The sequence below is a fragment of the Miscanthus floridulus genome, chromosome 4 (genome assembly GCF_019320115.1).
Source record: "Miscanthus floridulus cultivar M001 chromosome 4, ASM1932011v1, whole genome shotgun sequence".
Classification (NCBI taxonomy): domain Eukaryota; kingdom Viridiplantae; phylum Streptophyta; class Magnoliopsida; order Poales; family Poaceae; genus Miscanthus; species Miscanthus floridulus.
In genome coordinates this window covers 96083059-96105125 of record NC_089583.1, presented here as the reverse complement: position 1 = coordinate 96105125, position 22067 = coordinate 96083059, and positions in this window count along the sequence as shown.

Sequence of the window (22067 nt, the reverse complement as noted above, 5' to 3'; positions counted from 1 at the left end):
GAAAATCTATAACTCAAAAACTATACATGCAATGACTCTCAAATTTTAACCAGATCTTCTACTAAGCAATACTAGCTTACCCACAAAATTTCATAATTTTTGGATCACAGAAACTCAAGATATGAATTAAACAAGTTTGCATGCATTCAAAAACACCTTTCAAGTTCCTATTTAATTCATCCAAAATTTCTACATCATGTGCTCAAGACATATTTTTCTTAAATACTAGACCTCACTATGAGTCTAACAAAATTTGAATCACACCATTTGGATCTACACATTTGGAGTTACAAAAATTACAAAACAGCATTCAAAACTGAAAATTTGGACGATCCTATGGAACAGGTAGTCACTGACGTGTGGGACCCGGTTGTCAGCCGAACCCACCTGTCAATGAGACAGAACAGGGGAGACGGCTTCGTCGGCGCGGAACACGGCAAAGCTCACCGACGACGACTCCTCCAACGAAACCGACGGCACCGGCGTACTCCCCACAATGATGCGCACCCATCCATGCCCTTACTTCAACCTCTACCGAACCCTAGCAAGGACGACGGTGTGCATGGTGGACGACGGCGTGGTCTGGCCCCATAGGGCATGGCTAAGCTCGGTACGAGCTCCTAGGGCATACGGGGAAACTACTGGAAGGAAGAAAAGAGGACGAGATGGCTCCTAGCTACCCCGACCACGGCGGCCTCAACTCCGGCAAGGTCACGCCCATGGCGGTGACGGCGGAAGTGGCCAAAGCGCCCTTACCAAGACTCAAATGGCTTGGCTAAGAGGTGGAGGACATAGAGGAGAACATAGTGGAACTATTGATGAGCTGGTCGACGCATTTTTGCAGCGGCGAGCGAGCTAAGCGATGGCGTAGCTTGGTCGGCAATGGCGGAGCTACTGTGGCTCTGTTGCTGCGCACGGTGGAGGCAAAGGAAATGTAAATTGAGCTGACGAACTGGTCGGGCAGGCGCGCGGGCGGGTTCATGTCATGGCCGGCCGCGCCAGGGCGTCCGTGGCACATGGCAGCGTGCTCAAGCGACCGACGATGGGTGGCGCCATGCGGCCGTTGTTCTTTGAAACCGGTCGCCACTGTAGCACTATTTCAGTTAGGTCATCGACGTCTGATAGCATTACTTGATGGCCCTTCTTCTCCTAATACTTTGGTTATCAGCAAAAACAATCAAGATACAAGTTGTAGTCCTAAGTACCAGCTACAATTCATGTTAAAGGACCAAGACCTAATTCTCAATGGATCATAAGTTGTATCAAGCCAAAGTTGGCTCAGTCAAACTGAAACTGCATTAGGGACTTAGAAAAATTTTCAAGTGTTGAATCCACCTTCAATGCTGACTTGTGGGTCCTTTTTGAACATGTTGTGCACATTTTCATGACTTGACTCCTAAACAAAGTTTGTTCCTTATCAAATTTGTTACAACTTTGTTTTAGGTTGCTTAGACATGCAAACATCCTAAGCTACACTTTTTAAATAGTCAAACAAAAGGGGTTTAGGGGTCAAAACAAGTCAAACCATTTTTTGAAATCCTATTTAGGCAACATGATCAATATGAACAATGTTCCAAATGACATTCTAGGTGTCACTAAGTTGTTTAAAAGAACTATTAGCCACACCACACCTTGGTCACACAAGAATCAAGCATTATATGTATTGAAACAATGAAAAACACATGAAATGTTACAATTATTTCATAGTCATGTTTCACATGTTTCATGATCTTGTTGCATAGTATTAACTAACCATATTTCACCAAAGTGAGTTGCACATGTTGAACTTAAGTGTTGCACACTTTTCATTTCATACAAAAAAAAACAACACACATGAAACATGCAACATGTTGCTATGTTTCAAACTCATGTTTCATGTGATATAAGCTTATGAATGAATGAATGATGCTCATGTTCATAAAATGCAAGTGCAAATGTGGAAGGCAAACACCTGGGGTGTTACACAAATAAACACCAATTTGGACTGATGTGAGTGACCTCTCTCAAACCCTAGCCGTTTTTCCAGTAATAAATGAAGCAAGTTTTTGTGAACGAGTCATTACACCCTTTGATGGACTCCCTATGATGAGATCTTATGGATGATCTTGTAGTAGAGGTGTATTTCTTCTATTGACCACTTGAGGAGGAGGTTGTGGAGCATCAACATCTTATGCTTGTACCACCATTTGATCATGGGAGACATGAGTATCTTCATTTTCTACTCTCCCATCTTTATCACTATCTTGTGGCACACTTGATGAAGAAGGTGGATCAATCACTTATACATCATCTTCATCATCTTTAGGCTTGATGTCTCTAACCAGAATGTTATTCATAGCCTCTCCCAATGGACTTACATCATCAAGATTCTCATGTGCTCCTTAGGAGCCATTAGATTCATCAAATTCCACATCATATGTTTCTTCAACCAAGCCAGTGGCATGATTAAATACTCTATATGCTTTGAACTTTGATGAGTAACCAACAAGAAAACCAATATCACAACATCTTTGAAACTTCCCTAGGTATTGCCGCTTCTTATAGATGTAGCATTTGTAACCAAACACCCTAAAGAAGGAGACGTCCAACTTCTTTCCATTGAGCAACTCATATGGTGTCTTGCCAAGGAACTTTTGAAGGAATATGTGGTTGGATGCATAGCATGTGGTGTTGATAGCTTCCGCCTATAGAGTTTCGGGGGTATTGTACTCATCTAGCATTGTTCTTGTAAGAGTGATCAATGTCTGGTTCTTTCTCTCAACTACACCATTTTGTTGAGGAGTATATGTTGCGGAGACCTCATGTTTGATCCCAACTTCATTACAATAGGCTTCTATGTTTGTGTTGTCAAATTCTTTCCTATTATCACTTCTAATCTTCTTGAGCTTCACTTCAAATTCATTTTGTGCTCTCTTGGCAAACTTCTTAAAGCAAGATGCAACTTTAGATTTGTCTTGAAGGAAGAATACCCATGTGTATCTTAAATAGTCATCAACAATCATAAGACAATAAAGATTTCCTCCTAAACTCTTGTATGTTGTTGGTCCAAATAAGTCCATGTGAAGGAGTTCTAGCACTCTTGTGGTTGACATGAAAGCTTTTGTTAGATAAGTATTTGTAACTTGCTTGCCGGCTTGACATGCACTACAAAGCTTGTCCTTCTCAAACTTCACATCCTTCAACCCTCTCACCAAATCATTATTTATTAGCTTCTTGAGTGAGCTCATCCCAACATGAGCAAGTCTTCAATGCCATAGCCACTCAAGTGTTGTTTTGGTGAATAGGCATGTTTTCAAGTTAGCATCTTCGGAGGTGAAATCCACTAAGTATAGGTTGTTGTATTTAAATCCTTTAAATATCACTTGATCATCATCCTTCTTAGATATAACAACTTTCTTCTCGGTGAACAAGCATTGGAAGCCAAGATCACACAATTGTCCAATGGATAACAAGTTGAAACTCAATAAAGCAACATATAGCACATTTGAGATAGAATGATCATTTGATATTGCCACTTTACCCAATCCTTTAACCTTGCCCTTTGAATTGTCTCCAAATGTGATTCTTTCTTGTCCATCTACTTCTTCATCTAGTGAGGTGAACATACGAGGATCATCGGTCATGTGTTGTGTGCAACCACTATTAATAACCCAATGACTTCCACTGGTCTTATAGTTCACTTACACACAAGAGATCAAGCTTTAGGAACCCAAACTTGTTGAGGGCCCTTTACCTTCTCAATAAGTGACTTTGCAATCCAAATTTTCTTAGGCCTATTCTTGTTTGGAGGTCCTAAGAACATGACTTTCATCTTTCCACTAGAATCCTTTCTAAGCATGTAATGAGCATTGAATGCAAAAGGTCTAGCATGCTTGGGCAAGGGTTGTGGTGGTGGAGTTTGGCACTCATGGGCAAAGTGACCTTCTTGTCCACACTCAAAGCATCTCTTTGGCTTTGGCTTTGATTTATGTTGTTGTCGAGCTAGAGCCTTCTTCTCTTAGTTTGCCAAGTATCCAATGCCACTTCTATCCATCTTCATGATGGTGTTTATTAGTTGCTCACTTTGAAGATGCTTGCCTCTTATTTACTTGCTCAAACTAATCTTGAGATGCTCTTTCTCCAACTTGAGCTTCTTGTTCTCTTCCTTGAGAGCATCATTGTTTTTCTCTTCCTTGAGCTTCGTGTTCTCTTCTTTTAGACTCTTGGGCCAAGCCTTCGCACAGAAGCCGGTCTTCGAGGGACCCTGGGTTTATGAACCCGACAGGAGCACCTGGGCTCAGGAATAAAGTCACCAACCGACCCTGACTCGACGTAGGGCACGTTGCTCGAACTAGTATAAATCCTATGTCATTGAGTGCTAGGCCACCTTCGATCATAATATACAACAAAACTACAAATATTCACTAGTTGGTCACTTTCTGCACCGACAGTTGGCACCGTCCGTGGGGAAGATGTTGTACGTTCAACACTTTTTTGGTCATCGGATGACCCATTCTTTCGCCACCCCTGCCGTGGCGGGCTCAGGCGATACGATTCGCTTTTTCTCATTGGAGTTCCCCGCACTCTTGCCCACTGGGATGTGGGTTCCACCCGTCTTCGAGCCATCCTAGGCCTTCCTCTTCTGAAGCCTGGACTTCGTCGCCGACCGACTCAGTGTACTCCACCTCCGCGAGGAGATTCATGACCTGGCACCTATTGGGGAGACGACCTCCATCGACTCTAGGACACATGACTTCAATGGTGCGGTATTTGTGCTTCATTCCAAGCAAACTCTCTGCTCAAACCCCACTGTGAGTAATATACATGCTGCTATTCACTTACTACATTCTATCCTCCGCCAAATACCTGGCGGAACCCCGTTATCCCCAACGCAACTGTTGTACGACCGATTCCCCCATGGCCTCACGTCTTCCGTGGATGCATATGCCTAGGGACTCCAAAAGGTGCTAGTGCTGCACCCTCTCACGTCTGAGTTTGTGGGGATGGCGAGCTATGCTCCCACCTATTTCCTCGACGTCATGGATGACAACGTCGGGAGTGACGGCTTCAGCATTGGCGACGTGGTGCCTAGCCACCGTCCGTCCTAGGAGTACACTATGGCGGATGCTCCAGAATAGTCGCTAGGGGTAACGAAGTCCTTCCGAACCCATGCCCCGCCAGGCCCTCACACGAAGACCCCCGAGCTCACACTTGAGCATGGGGATGAACTACGAGAATAGCAGCTGCATCAGCCACCGACTACACCAGCGCGCTCAGCGCACCACACTGTGCCCCATGTGCATAGACTGGCAAACGGTGCTCAGGGTCATGCCCATCAGCCCCAGCGCAACATCCCGATTAGGGGGACCGATCCCCCGCAGTTCGCTTAGGCCAGTCAGAACATTGCCGCCGCGGCAATGCTCCTACGCGACCTGTCCGAGCCGAATGACCCTCGTGAATAGGTGATCCACCAGAACCTCTGGGCACTGCTGGAGACCGCCGCTATTCAATAAGCGGAGTGCTCCGTATCACGACGCTGACTCGTGACCTCACTCCCCATCTAGGGAACAGGGACATAGCAAATGGGGCACTACACCCTATCACCACAACAGCCATAGAGTGCGGCCTAGGAAGCCACAATGGCACCTCACCTCAACTTGACGACCGCTCCGTGTCGACCGCCTATCCACGCGTGGCTCGGGCCAAACCGAGATACGCACAGCATCGACCAGAGTCCCAGCCCTGACAGCCTAGGACCATGGACCTTTGTCCAACACCTCCAGCAAGCGCCGTTCCCATCGTGCTTCAATGGAGGCTACGGCAAAGGTAAGGCCAAGCGCCAGGGTCAAGACGAGGGCCCCTCCATGTAGAGGGGAAAAAAGAACAGAAAGGATTGCCGCCAACCAGCCAACTTTGCATCGGTCACCGCGGCCGATCACATAGGCACGCAGCCCCAGCAAGACCATCCAGGCCACTTCCATGATCTCATGGAGAGCCCGTGTACTAACCACGACTACCCCATCAAACACCTCTACAAGGACTGCTAGCTCCTCAAGCACCTACTGAGGTAAGCTAGCAGGCCAAAGGAAGAAAAAGGGGAGGAAGCAGCAGCCGAAGCAAGGGGCAAGGATCCAAACGACTAAAGGATGAAGTGATCCGACCGGACGCCTACCGACTGAAGGACAACAACGATGATGCTCTCTTCGAGCACCTTGGAACAGCTATGTCATTTCTTCTTTTCCTAAGTTTTAGTCTTACCTTTGTGTACTTAGTGAACGCTCCTATAAGAGCACCCCGACCCGAACACTTTTCGGCTTGGGGCGCTCGAGGGCTCCACTAGGGCGCTCTACTACCCATCTATTTTGTTTTTACTTTAAGTACTCTTTTACTTTCATATGGAGAAACTCCTTCCTACCCAAACAAAAGGGTAGTTCATTCCTTTGATTTACCTTACATAGCTTTGCTTTAAAACATTCTGACTGATCGCACCTCGCCTTTTCCTACGGTTATGACCGACCGAGCCTCACGGGCCATGCCCTAGGCTCACGAAGTTGCAGCCTACGGGACAAATGGGCAGGTATGAGAAAGAAGGAAATAAAAAACAAAATTATGCTAAGGCCAACTAAGAAACGAAAGGGAACAAGCTTCCCCGAACGGAGCAACTCCATCACAAAACAAAAACTAATTACAGTCATTAAAACACACACGAACGTTTTACACAGGGGATCCCCCATGAATTTAAAATTTTTACATTTACTAACTACTTATATTCTGCAAGCTATGAAATTGGCCCAGCGGCATCTGCTGACGGCACGACCGATGAAGGCGCAAGCTGCTCACTCTCCGGCAGCACGATGTTCGGCTCGATCGGGGCCAAGGCAATGTCCCCCCCCCGAATCAGGCTCTGTGCTATCTGCAGGCTTGGAGGCATCCTCCCCATGCATGCTTCGGGCCATGTCTTCACGGTGAACATCCATCACCCACTCGGTGGAGACTTGCTCCGACACCGACCGCGCGTGCGGCAACAATCTCTCCCCGATTGACTGGATGTCCTCCATGCTTAGGCCTTCAACATACCCGCCATAGATAGTGGCAAAGTCTAGATTTAGGTGGTACGTCGCCACTGAGGTCAGCACCCCCGACGCCCCATAAAATAGCCTGCTCCTAACAAGGTCCTTGACCACGTCTGGGACCTCTGCCAGCTAGACAGTAGGCACGCTAGTGCTTGGCACCGACCCGAAGACTTTCGAGATGATGAGCTGGGCAACATTGTGGATCTGGTCAAGGTCCCCCTCAAGAGCACTTCGCTCTTCATGTGACTTGGACAGCTCCTCCGCATTTTGGTTGAGGATTGCCTTGGTCGTCTCTAGGTCCTGCTCCAGCGTCTTCACCTTTCCATCTAGCTCTAAAGGAGGGGCGACAAGCTCAGGAATAGGCTAAAGAAAGAAACCAACGCAACAAAAAAAAGGGGACATACCAGCATGAGGGTTCTAAAGGGCGGAGAATTCCTTCGCCTGCCGAGTCACCTACGCGCATAGACGAGCGTTCGCCTCCTCTGTCCCCATCACCCAGCGTTGGAGCATGAGCACCTCCTGGTCCGCCTCCAACCGGGCCCTCCACTTTGCCTCTAGGGCCATCTGTGCCGACTCTAGGGTGACCCACTCTGACGCCAAAGCACTCCGCTCTGGCTCAAGGGCTGCCAAAGCCTCCTGAAGCACCGTCTCGGTGCTCGCCAGGGATGCCCACAACTCCGCCTCAGTCTCCGCCTGGCGGGCTTTCATCACCTCGAGCCCTTGCTCGGTGGCAATTGCCCGCTCCACTACACGCTGCCCCTCCGCCCGCGCCACGGCCACCTCAGCCACCCGGTCCTAGGACTCATGGTGAGCAGACTCTACCTGGCGCTCGAGCTCAGCCATCCGAGCGTGTTCCGCTCAGAGGAAGTAAGACTTGCGGAATGACATCTTCCTTATATCCTACGAAAAACAAGCATGCTAAAGACAACCGACGAAAGATTCAAAGGGCAAGGATGAGTACCAGAAGCTCACCTCCGCGGCGAGCTGCAGGTTGCCCTCAACCAACTACCGAGCAAACTGAGCCTACTTTCGGGCGCTTTCAAGCTTCGCAGACAGCTTGGTGAGCTCGGACACTATGGCATGCCGTTGCCCCCCAAAAATGTCCTAGAGCTGATGCTCTCGGGAATCCTAGAGGACGAACCATGCCTTCTATGGGACCTCAGGGCAGGGCCACTCTAGGTCACCCTCTGGCAACCCGCCAAAGGGCCTAGCCTCCAACTGGACCACTGCCAGCTCCCATGGCGACACTGCCAGCTCCCACGGTGACACCACCAGCTCCTGCGGTGACACCGGCTACTCTGCCATGACATTCGCCTCGTTGTCAGATGAGATGTCCACCACCTCATCCACGTGGAACACCACCGGGCATCCCAACTTCGTCTCGGCCGCCCTTCCCTCTAGCGCCTTCAGCTCTGACGGCAAGGATAGGCCGTGCGGTCCTCCACCCAGCGAGATAGGGAGCTCGCCCTCCCTTGTCTCTTTCACCATGACTAGCAAAGGAGGGGCCACGAGAGTTACCTCTGACACAACCCCCACCATCGGCACTGGGATCACCGCCAATACCGCCACCGCTGCCGCTGCCGCCTTATCAGTAGCCGCCCCTGGGGGCACCACCCCTAAGAGGGAACGCTGCAGGGTAGGCCTCCAAGTCTCCTGCACGGGGGTTAGAGCAACACTCAACCCCAGCATCCCCTGGCTGCTAACAAAAAGTGCGGGTAAGTCACCCTCTAAAAAAGCTCAACCAGCGGAATATCGAAAAACAAACAGAAAGAAAAACATACCGGAAGGTGAGTGGCATGACTCTGAAAGCAGGGCTCGATGTCGATGGGCCTGCAGCACGAGGACTACTAGGCTACGACCCACACCCCCTCACTTTAGACGGGGGCAAAGTCGTCCCGACCGGCTCCTGCTCGGCCTACGGGTCACTACGACCTCTGGCTCAGGACTCCCCGACCAGAGCAGCGGACGGAGCGTCCTCCGACTGCAAGTCGTGTGTCGCCCAGGCACCAGTCTACTCCTTAGACCATCCAGACTACTCGACCACACCCATGGTAGGCAGGGCCTCCTATGGCTATGAGCTAGGCATTGACACCGGTCCCATCAGCGCACAAGTGCCAATCCGCTCCTCAGACCGCCCGGCTCGCTCAACCGTGTCCGCCATAGGCGACGACACTAGCAACACCACTAAGGGGTGTAGTGACCACGTCTGCTTCACTGACCATTCGCTGATGATGTTCGCACTTGCCACGAGCTTCCTTGACGTAGGAACCTCCACACGCCACGTGGCCTCCTGCTCCTCACCAGCGGACGTCGCCGTAGGGTCATGACGCTCTGCCGAGGTCACAGCGACCCCCTAACTCTCCTCCTCATCGGAGAAGACCATGTCATCCAAATCCATAGGATCATCCAAGGCGAGTTCCGACTCAATGTCGCTTCTATGTTCCCCAGCCCTCACGCGTCGGGCGACCTCCTACTTCTTTTGTTCCTTCCACTGAACCTCCCTAGTTCTCTTCTTCTTCCGGGCGTCTGTCGCCTCCTTCTGGGCGGCCTACCGGGCCCTACCCTTCGGTCCCTTAGGAAGGTGTGGCCGGGACTTGTACCTTTCAAGCCCCTACAGAATGGATGGTCCGGGATTAGGAAACAGGAAAAGTAGAGGAAGAAACACGAACAAAATAAAGGATCATAGGTTAGACACGACCGAGGCATTAAACGGTGTGGGTTTCCCCACAACTGTATCCCTAGGCCTCAGCTACAGCACCTGGCCAAGGTGACTCCAGACCTCGTCATCTGACAGGTCCTCTAGCGACACATAGTTCGGGTTCGACCGGCCACCGTACATCCACATCGGCCGCATCTTCTCCGCCAACGGCGTAACCCGGCGGCGAAAGAGGGTGTGGAACACCCGCACCCCGTCAAGGTCAAGCCTTATAAGCTTCTGCAGCTCCTCCTTGATGACCTCCACCTTGTGCCTCTCCATGTGGGTGCAACCCCATGACCAACTTTTCTACTTCATCGGCCTCCCATCGGTGAATGTCGGAAATGGCACCTCCGCCGGATTCTGGATGTAAAACCATTCCCCATGCCATCCCTGGTTGGAGTCACACAGGGTGTATGTGGTATACACACCTTCGATGCTCAGCTTCTTCTGTAGGGAGAACCCTCCCATTGATGTGGTCTCAGCTAAATTCCCCGTAGTCATAGCTCTCCTAGAGAAGAAAAGCCGGAAGAGATCTACGTGCGGCTCCATCCTAAGGAAAGCCTCGTAGACGGTGACAAAACCAGCAATGTGCAGCACCCCCATTGGATTGAGGTACTATAGCTCTAGACCCCACTCATTGAGGAGCCCGCGTAGGAACCAGTGCGTGGGGTATCCTAATCCGCGCTCATGAAAGGTAAGGAAAGAAACCACCTCGTCGGGACGAGGTTGTGGGAACTCCTCCTTCCCGGGGACCCTCCAGTGCGCCACCTCCTGTAGCAGCACAAACCCCTTCATGACAAAAGCCTCTAGCACCAACGCCCTCATGGTGGACGACCTCCAGTCCAACATTTCCCTGAGTTCCTCTCTCCTCCCTTGCTCTCTCCCCTTTCTTTACTAGAAACCTCCGTGGCTTTCAGGAACGCTCACAGCAAAAAGGAAGAGAGAAGGCGATGGCAGATGAAGAACAAGCAAAAGAATGGAACGAAAACCCTCTCCCTTCTCCTACTTAAGGAAAAGGGAACAACGGTTAGGGAAGGACGCGCCGATCAGGGAAGCCAGAACGACGGAGCGAGAATTTCTCTCTTTTCCATTTAATGTAGATAAGACGTGCCCTAACCGATGAGACATGCTCTGCCTGATAGAATGGCTCCTGATCAGAAGGGACGTGGCTTGGCCATGGCCCACCACTACCGCACGATCAACCACTACAACACGACGGGCATAGGAACCGAAGCGCCACCGCACGCAGGTGGCTCCCCGCTTCCTAGGCTAGACCTAAAAGAACCCAAATGACAGGTAAGGATAGATACCGAATGACAGGTAAGGAAGCGAAGGGGCGCCCCATGTAGGCCACGCCGACTCTATCATGAACGACGAGCATGGGTCCTAGTTGGACATTTCCGACTGAAGCTCTTCGAACCCCGTCACTTAGGTCATCAAGGTTCCGATCGGACATTTCTGACCGAAGCTTTCCAAAACCCCATCACTCAGGCCATCAAGGTGAGCATGTGTTCATTAATACAAAAATTGTTCACACAAGGACTCACCCACGATTGATGAGTGCAGGTCCCGGTCGGACTTTTCGACTGAAGCTCTCCGAACCTCATCACTTAAGCCATCAAGGTGAGCAGTACCGAACCCCTCTATTTCCTTATAAATCATTCATACATCCATATGCACATCTCATTCCATACACCCACGCCTTCTAGATGATTCAGGCCCTGAACCGCCCAGGGGCTCGGGCACTAAGCATTGCACGTGCAGCGAAATGCACCAGAATGCTCCGTGTTGCGTCACAAAGCGGCGGTTGCCTCATTTGATATGAGCAAACAACAGAGCTAGGGGAGAAAACCGTAGATGAGCACCATGCAACCTTCTCCCGGTCTAGCAAACTGGGTCATCTCAACCTTCTTGTTCGATCCTAAACCTCTCCGCTAGGCCCATAGAATCTCCATCGACGGAGGCCGTTAGGCCACCTGGGTCGGTCTCCGAAACGACCTAGGCATCTGCCGGGCTGCAGGTAAAGGAGTAGTGGAATGTCACAAGAGGGCTATGCTAACCCTGTCATGAACGACAGACCTACATTCCACTCGATCACACCCGTTAGCGAACTCACCGAGCTAGTCTTTGAGCCCAAGCGATCAGGACAAGCGACGAAACTTAGCCCCTCCGATTGTGAGGAACCGGATGGGGTAACGCACACAAACTCACATCGACCCCTATGAAGGCCCGATAGGACTCGGTGGCACAAGCCAAAACCTTGGGACCGTGACACCAAACTCGCGTTGATAGGATCTATGACATTCAGCTATGGCTTGGGACCGTGACTCTGAATTCACGTCGATAGGATCTATGACTTCCGGCTACGGCTTGGGACCATGACTCTGAACTCATGACGATAGGATCTATGACATCTGGCTATGGCTTGGGATCGTGACTCTGAATTCGCATAACAGCTTCACTTCCGACTACGCTCCAAAAACCCTAGGACCGTGACCCCGAACTCGCGTCGACAAGATCTACGACATCTGGCTACGGCTTGGGACCGCGACTCTAAACTCACGTAACAGCTTCACTTCTGACTGCACTCCAAAAACACCCTGGCTAGGGACCATGACTCTGAACTCGTGTGAAAACTAACTGAACTAACTACATCGGCTGCCCAGGCTACGCCAAGGCCAAGGATCCATGACTCCGACCCACCCGATACCACGACATGCACCGACGCCAGGGTCTATCCGAACTAACTCCCTCACCCAATCCCATGGTGCGCATTGACGCTAGGATCAGTGAGCTCTCTCGCGTCCAAACTAACTTCCTCACCCGATCCATGGTGCGCGTTGGCACCGGGATCAGTAAGTTCTGTTTCAATCCAATCTTCGCGCCTAAAAACACCTCGGCTGCACAAACGTCACCTTGGTTGACAAAATTCCATCTCAGACTAAAAAACGCACACACCCTCGCTAAAACAAAACCCCCAGACAGTTCCGCCTGGGGGCTCGGGGGCTACACCCACGGGTGCGCTCGCGCACACCCATCGACAAAACAGAAAACTTCCCCTGATGACATAGAACACCCCCCCAGATAGTTCTGCCTAAACCACCCAAGGGCTCAGGGGCTACACCCATGAGTGCGCTCGCGCGCGCCCATCGACAAGATAAAAATCCCCCTGATGATTCTACCCGAATCACCCGGGGGCTCGGGGGCTCCTGTCGGGTTCATAAACCCGAGGTCCCTCGGGGATCGGCTTCTATGCCAAGGCTCAGCCCAAGAGTCTAAAAACAATAGGGTGAAGGGGTGGTCCAGCAACCGACTGGAAGGCTAGGCCCAAGAAGAGCAACACCCGCTCGTCGGCTACTTCGGCCCACCTATCCGACCGGAGCGCTCAATTCGGGCTCCAGCCATCTCTGGATGACCTCCGATTGGAAGGCCTACCCCAAGCCCTACTTCCAACTCTGACCCCATGTCCCTCCGATCGGGGCTCATAGGAACCTTGCTCACCGCTCTTCTCCGATCGACGCACTCAGAGCCGACTGGAGCCATCCGACCAGGTATGCCCCGTTCGGTAGGAACTAGAAGACATGCGGAGAAAGGCAAGGCAAGGCTCACAAGTCAAAACCACTATACCAGGGACCATACCCTACATGGAACAGTACTCTATAGCCACCCTGACACAAATAGTATTGTAGGCGCCGACATCTCCCTCTATAGTATTGTAGGGGCCGCTAAAACTCCCATACGGTAAGACCCCCCGCGTGTCTCTGGACATCGATAGCTGTATGGGCACCAGGATTTACCGTACCGGGTGAACATAGTGAGACTCCTCACATGCCTCTAGGCATCAAACAGTATTTGCAGGTACCGATGTCCACCATCCCTAAAAAAGGCAGCGTGACCTCCCGTGTGCATCTAACATTCTACAGCGATAGCAATAGTATTATAGGCGCCTACCACTATCTTGTACCTGCCAGTGTGGGCAATAAGGCTTAGTAGGCATGGGCAACAAGGCTCAGCAGCATACGTACACTCACCCTCTCACTTGTAAAGCCATCCCCTTCATCTATAAAAGGGGGTGCGCTTCCTCCAACAAAGGGGCGACCGATTCCAGTAGATCAGAGTTCCTTAGATCGATAGCTCACAACCACAGAACCACCAGGTTCAGACCTCAAGCATTCGCTTGAACACTTAGTTCATAGCGAAGTTCCTGTCTCTCTCGGCCCTTTCGGTCGGAGCCGACCAGACCTCTTGTACACCCCATCTTTCTCCCTCTCGTGTGTAACCCCATTGCAAACTTTGAGCACCTAGGCTCAGGAATAAAGTCACTGACCGACCCCGACTAGACATAGGGCACATTGTCCGAACCAGTATAAATCCTGTGTCATTGAGTGCTAGGCCACCTCCGATCACAACATACAGCAAAACTACAAATATTCACTAGTTGGTCACTTTTTGCACCGATACTCATCATAATCATCGGCCTCAACCACTTGCTTGCCCTTGCTACTAGAACTTTGCTTAATGCTCTCAATGATCAAATCATCACATGATGTATCTATATCAATCTTAACAACATCATTAGTAGCATCATGTGGCTCATTAGATAGAAATTCTTGAGCAATGACAAGATTATCATGATTAATTTTAAGAGTAGTGTATTCTTCTTTTAGCTTGTTGTGGCTAGTGATGAGCTCTTTGTGTATCCCCTCAAGTTTATTATGTTCATCTTTAAGCACTTTCTTAGAAGATTTGAGCTCCTTGAGTTTGGATGATATAGCATCATTTGCTTCTCTAAGCTCAATACTAGCCTTTTCCGCCATATCATATTTTGCTAAAAGTGAATAATTCTTAGCTTCTAGCTTTTCATTCTTAGCTCTAGTCTTTATAATGATCTTAGTGTATTGTTTTAGCAATCTAGCAAGATCATCATAAGAAGGTGATTCATATTCATCATCATCACTATCGCTATCATTATTACTAGCATGTTCGCCACCACTACTATCATCATCATTTGATACCTTGCGTTCACCCTTGGCCATAAGGCATAGGTGTGTAGAGAATGATGGCTGTGGTGGCGGTGAAGATGATGAAGAGTCAATAACAATGGCGGCCACCTTCTCGTTGTCACTATCATCATCGGATGAGCCACTAGATGAATCAATGTCCGTGAGCCAATCACCGATGATGTATGCCTTTCCACTCTTCTTCTTCTTGTTGTGGAAGTCCTTCTTCCTGTTATCTCTCTTCTTGTATGGCTTGTTTTTCTTCTTCTCATCTTCTTCTTCATTACTTGAGTCATCTTTCTTGCCCTTGTACTTGTTCTTAAACTTATCTTTCTTGAGCTTGGTGCATTGGTGTGCTAGATGACCAAGTTCTCCACAATTGTGGCAATCCATCTTGAAGATTGGCTTCCTTCTAGAGCTAGTGAAGAACTTCTTCTTCTTGCCATCGAACTTGATGCCACTCTTGTTGAGCTTTTTTAGCTTCTTGGCGGTTTTTCTCACCATGAGAGCAAGACTTGCATCATCAACTTCATCATTACTTGAGCTCTCATACTCAAGTCTTGCTTTGCCCTTCTCTTGGCTAGCTTTGAATGCTAAGTCCTTGTCTTTCTTCTTGGTAGAGGATGAGCCATCTTGTGGCGTGATGTGCATATACATCTCATGAGCATTGATCTTTCCCAAGATTTGTGTCAATGTAGCAGTGGAAAGATCACCTTAATGAAGCACGGTCACAATATGCCCATATTTGTCAATGGGGAGGACACTCAAAATCTTTCTTACGACATCGGATGGTTGCATTTGAGTGAGTCCAAGCCCATTGATTTCCTCTACAAGAACATTCAAATGTGAGTACATCTCATTAGCACATTCTTTAGGAAGCATCTCAAAAGAGTTAAGCTTTTTCATGACAAGATGATAGCATTCCTCACGCTCACTCTTTGTTCCCTCATGGAGCGTAGAAACGTCCGACCATAGTGCATGGGCGTCTTTGTGGTTCCTCACCCGGTTAAACATATCTTTACAAAGGCCTCTAAAGATGGTGTTTCGAGCCTTTGCATTCCATTTCTCATAATTCATCTCATCGCCTTGTAGGTGTATAGCATCCAGAGGTTTTGGGAAGCCTTGTGAGGCGGCTCTAAGTATTCCAACATCTAGAGCTTGTAAGTATGCCTCCATACGAATTTTCCAATATGGAAAATCATCCCCCTCAAAGATAGGAGGAGGTCCATCCCCGTGAGACATCTTTCTCTAGGCGGTAAGCCTAAATACGTGAGCACGAGGCTCTGATATCAATTGAAAGGATCAAGATGCCCAAGAGGGGGGGGTGAATTGGGCTAATTCTAAATTTCTTTGCAATAATTAAGTCCTATGGTTAGCCCTAATTAACCCCTTGTGCCTAAAAGTGTTTCTATTGAATCTACCGTACAAAAGTTTAGCAACCTAAGTTCTAATCCTACTATAGCATGGCAATTCTATGAATGTAAAAGACAAGAATTGAATTGCTCAAAGTAAATGCTCAAAGTAAAATGAGAAGGAGGAACGCGGCGATGTTTTGCCGATTTATCGGAGAGTCGCCACTACCCACTAGTCCTTGTTGGAGCACCCGCGCAAGGGTGTAGCTCCCCCTTGATCCACGCAAGGATCAAGTGCTCTCTATGGGTTGATTCTTCGACACTCCGTCACGGTGAATCACCTACAACCGCTCACAACTTGAGTTAGGTCATCCACAAGCTCCGCCGGATGATCACCAAGCTCCCAATCACCACCAAGCCATCTAGATGATGGCAATCACCAAGAGTAACAAGCACAAACTCTCACTTGACCACGACAAGCCTAATGAGAAGGGTGGATGCACACTTTGCTACTCTTGATCTCACTAATGAGGGCTCTCTTTGGGATTCTCAAATCTCAATCATCTCACTAGGACTTTGCTCTTCTTGGCACTCATAAAGGTGTTTCTCAGCTATTAGAATGAGCAAAAAGTACCCCCCCACACGAATGGAGGAAGTATTTATAACACCGGCTGAAAAATGAACCGTTATGTGCCTCTGTGGGGTGACCGGACGCTCCAGTCATGTTGACCGGACGCTCCGGCCAGTTCACCGTGAATTCTAGTGATCAAGTGGTGATCGGACGCTGGATAGTGTCCGGTCGTGATTTTCCCTCTCTGGAACCTTACTGGAGTCGATCGAACGCTGGGACTCAGCGTCCGGTCACTTCACCTCTCAGCGTCCGGTCACTTCCAGATGACTTCACCTTAATCAAATGAACTGATCGGACTCTGCACCAGCGTCTAGTCACACCGAAGCCAGCGTCCGGTCAGTATTTGATCCTCCATTCACTTCCAACTCTCGATCATACATGAATGAAGTTTGCTCCAATGGATCTAAGGGCTATTTTGGAGCTACCTAGTGCTAGATTTAGCAAGTGTGCACCACACCTAACTCACTAGACTCACCTAGGTCAAGCTACCCATCCATACCCCCCTTAATAGTATGGCCAAAGGAAAAAACAAAGTCCTAAACTACTCTAAGTGTCTCTTCAACACCAAACGACACTTAGAACTAGTCCATCCTTAACCTTGTCGTCCATCCTTTGAAAATCGAAACGATTTCCATCATAGGGGCATGACAACCATGATTGCCCAGTCGATCTCCATTACCGTGACCTAACTCAATTGTTTCTGCAAAACACATGTTAGTCACAGTAATCTTATATTGTCATTAATCACCGAAACCCTACTAGGGGCCTAGATGCCTAGTCGGTTCGTGTGAGGAACCATTGGAGATAGTTCATCATCACTGCCGATTTGTGTTATGAACCGACAGTGAAAATCATTTTCACTAACGGTATGACTTATGCGTCGGCGGTGATGACAATGTTGTAGTATAATAAAACTAATATCTTCTTCAAATTGAATCTGATGAAGTCGAACTTTATATTAGAGTTGTAAGTTTTGATAAGATCTACAACTTTCTAGTTGACGAATTTTTCATTTGAAATCATTTATGGTCCCAAAATATTGTTTGAAGTTCTCATATATTAAAATTTAGATTTTTTGAATTGTCCAAATGACATCAGATGGAAAAATGACTAGAAGTAAAGTTGTAGATGAGACTTTATAGCTGACCCACTTTATGAAATTAAAAAAATTCAAACGACCTTAGATGAAAAAATCGACCAAAACCAAAGTTGTATATCTTGATGAGAACTATAACTTTGTAGTTGATGACTTTTTTATTTGAAATCATTTAAGGTCCTAAAAGTATCACACAAGTTCTCACAATTTGTAATTCAAATCTGTTAAACAACCTCGGATGGTGAAACGACCAATACCAAAGTTGGTGATCTCGACGAGAATGAAGTACAACTTTGTAATAGTGATATCTTACTCATTTTGATGTAGCAAATTAAAAGACACAATACATCTGCAAGAATAGCCTCCCAACACTCAAAATGCACAATAAGTGTTTCAAATAGAATACTTGCTCCAAACTCGTATAATTGGTGGCTTGCTTGGTTTGTGTTTTGAGAGCTTTCTAAGCTTTTATTCATCACATGGAGAGTAGAGGTGTAAGACCTTCTCTAGAGGTGGGTTGGATGTGTATGGCAAAAAGTCTACCAAATAGGATGGATTTGGTTATTGCCTCTCCCCTTTTCAACATACATATCAAACGCTTATGTAGGGCCTAGGCTAGATAAAAATTTCCTCTCTCTTGATAAAAGTGTTAGTTTGATCTCCATCAATTGGCCCAACGGCCAATTGGGCCCTTGGATCAACACCCTGATCGGAGGTGTCCAACCATTCCATGGTTGGTGGGCCCTCATCGCACAACACTATAAAGAGAGGTGGGGACAAGGGCTCTAACTATGAGGTTGACCTGAGTCACCGTGACCCACCAACAGCTAAACCTAACCCGATCTAAAGAGGGTGCTACCAGTGATGGGAAGACCCACTGACTTCGCCGTCACCACCAGACCACGGCACCTCATGTCACCATCGTCTCTGCATCGCCACCACTACGCTGGACTCCATCACGCCTGAGCTCCCACGACATCGGCGTCCATGCGGCTGTGGCGCAACTGTGCCAGGGCGAAGTAGAGGAATCAATTTCTCCATATAAGTAAGATGTTTATCCCTTGATCTATGTTTCAGAGGTACTATGTCCCTAACAATGGTACCAGAGCCAGGTTAACAGTGTGTAGATCTAGTATAGGGTAGAGAATTGAAAAGAAATTGAAGCGGAACAGAGGGTTCGATCCATTTTGGATTGAAACCCTAACCCTAATCGGTAAAGAAATCGAGATGTAGAGAGTTCAACCGAACCTTAACCCATCGGGGAAGAAGAACAGTAACCCTAACCCTAACCCCAACCCCAAATCGGTTCAACTCCAAAAAGAAAAGAAAGAAGATCCAAAAGAGAAGAAGGGGAAGAGGGGAAGGGGCTTATCTCGCCAATCTCGAATCAAAACCGAGAGAAAAAACGAATTGGGTTCATCCAAACCCTAATGAAACCCTAACCCTAACTCACGACGAGGAAGGGGAAGAGAGCGATTCGGACAAGGGGAAGAAGCTCCTACCTGGGGTCTGCCCGCTCCATCTCCATTGTTGGTCGTCGCATGGACGCCACGTAGGAAGACAACCCCAGCCACCGGGGCGAGAGAAGCGCTGCGCACGATATCTGCCTCGGGCTCGGGCCAAAGGGCACCACTATGGTGCCGCTCGATGATGTCATGCGCGGCTTTGGCCGCACGCATGCGCCGGCTAGGGGTGCCATGGTGGAGCCGCCATCCCCTGCGCTGCGTCCGCCTTGGGCTCTCGTCTTCGCTCGGTCGCTCGCTATTGCTGCGCTGAGAGGAGAAGAAAGGAGCACGGCGAGAGGGAGAGAGGGCGGAAGAAACAAATGGCTAGGGTTTTGGGTGCTGGCTGCCGTGTCACGGTTTTGATCCTCCGAAGCGCGCGCTTGACCGTCCGATCTGCATCGATGGTGCGGAAACCACGAGCTGAAGGCCGGCCTAGGCGGACGCTAGCGAGCAAACCGCTTTCCCAGCCCAGGCCTAGGTTGCAGCCTGGGTGGGAGCCACGCACGCGCGCAAGGCAGGCCGAGCCGCTTTCTTGATTGGGCCAAAGGAACAGTATTAATTGAGCCTAGTTTTTCCCTTTTTGTTTTCCAGTAAATGTCTATTTCTAGAAAATGAAAAATGGCTCAAAGAAAATAGTAGAAATGTGAATTTTCCTTGTGGGTAAAATTCATAAATTATGTTTAAATTTCCGCTGCTAAAGAAATAGTTTATTCTCTAGTTATTTTGAACCAATATGATATTTAATTAGAGAAAAAGAGATTTTGACATGATTATGATGTTGTTATTTTCTGACCAATGTTGTTAATAACAATATCGTAATTTTAATGATTTTATGCATTATTTCTATTTCTGCCCAACAATGATGTAGATTTAATGTATAAACAGTTGTATGTTTTAATTTTGACCAATGTTGGAATCAAGGCATGCAATTATGGTTATTATTTATGTTCTCACTCTATATGAATTGTGTTGCCAGGCGGATACAACTTGATGGGTTGTATCAAAGATATCCCCACTCTCAAAGGTGACAACTACACAGAGTGAAAGAAAAAGATTGACCTGGCCTTCATCTTGGCTCAGGTGGACTGGGTAGTCACCTCACCGTGTCTCACTGAGCTTGTGGCACCGGTGATGGAGACAAACGAGGTTGATGCTGTTTGGGCAACTAGAGAGAGGGATTTTGAATCTCAAAAGATATCCTATGACCTTGAGCATAGGAAGTGGGTCACTGCCAACAAGAAATGTTTGGCTATGATAAAGAAAATGATTGAGCCTACAATTGTGGGCTCAATCCTAGAGTGTGACACATGATCACCGAAGTACCTCAATAGAATAAAGAGTCAGTTCACTGGCTCTTCAAAGACATATGCTACTCAGCTGATAAAGCAGCTGATGACAGAGTGGTACTCTAGAAATGGCAAATATAAGATAACATTTAATAATGTATGTGTTGGTCTAGCTATCTTACAAAATAAGCTTTATTTGTTATCACTACGTGATGATGTGAATGTTATATGCAATGATGGGAACATTGCGTGCAATAATGAGAATGTTTCCTCATTTGCGGATGTAAACAGAAAATGAAAGAGAGCTCACGATGCGTCGTCGAAATTATGGCACTATCGTTTAGGCCATATTTCGAGGGGGAGAATAGAAAGACTAGTTAAGAATAATGTTCTTCCTCCATTAGAGTTCTCAGATTTAGAACAATGCAGAGAATGCATAAAAGGAAAGTATGTAAAGAAAATTAAGAAAGATGCCAAACGAAGCACATGAATTTTATAGATTATTTACACAGACATCTGTGGTCTGTTTTCTGTAAAGAGTGTGGATGGTTATGATTTGTTCATAACATTCACAGATGATTACTCCTATTATGGCTACATTTATCCAATCAAAGAAAGAACATGAGCATTGGATAAATTTAAGATATTTAAGGCAAAAGTTGAAAACCAACACAATTTAAAGATTAACATAGTCAGGTCCAACCATGGGGGGAGTACTATGGTTGGCAAACCCCATATGACCAAGTTCTTGGACCTTTTGCAAGGTTCTTACAGGAGAATGGCATAGCAGCCCAGTATTCTACATCGGACGAACCTCAGCAGAATGGAGTAGCTGAAAGACGCAATCGTACCCTGATAGATATGGTGTGCAATATGATAAGTTACTCCACCTTACCATTGAGCCTGTGGATGGAGGTGTTAAAAACCACCATTCATATTCTCAATAGAGTACTAAGTAAGTCGGTGCCCAAAACACCGTATGAGTTATGGACAGGAAGAGTACCCTCACTAAACCACTTATGTGTGTGGGGGACTCCTGCTAAGGCTAAAGAATTTAACCCAAACATTGAGAAGCTAGATCCCAAAACAGTAAGTTGCCATTTCATTGGCTACCTAGAAAAGTCAAAAGATTTTCATTTCTACTGTCCTAGAATAGACATACAAAGTTTGTGTAAACGAGACATGCTGTCTTCCTAGAGGATGAAATGATGAGGGGGAGCATGGTAGCTCGAGAAATTGACCTTGAAGAGAAGCGGGTGTATGCGCCCACTCCGATGATTCATGAGCCATTTTTCTCACTATCCTGCTGTTCGCTGCACCGATAAGTGCAAGATACTATGTGGTGCCAGCACCTGTTGTTATTCCACCTATGACAACAATGAATGACGATGAGGAACCTAGTTCGTCAGGATCCTGTAGAACCTATTGCCACACATAGGAGGGAGCA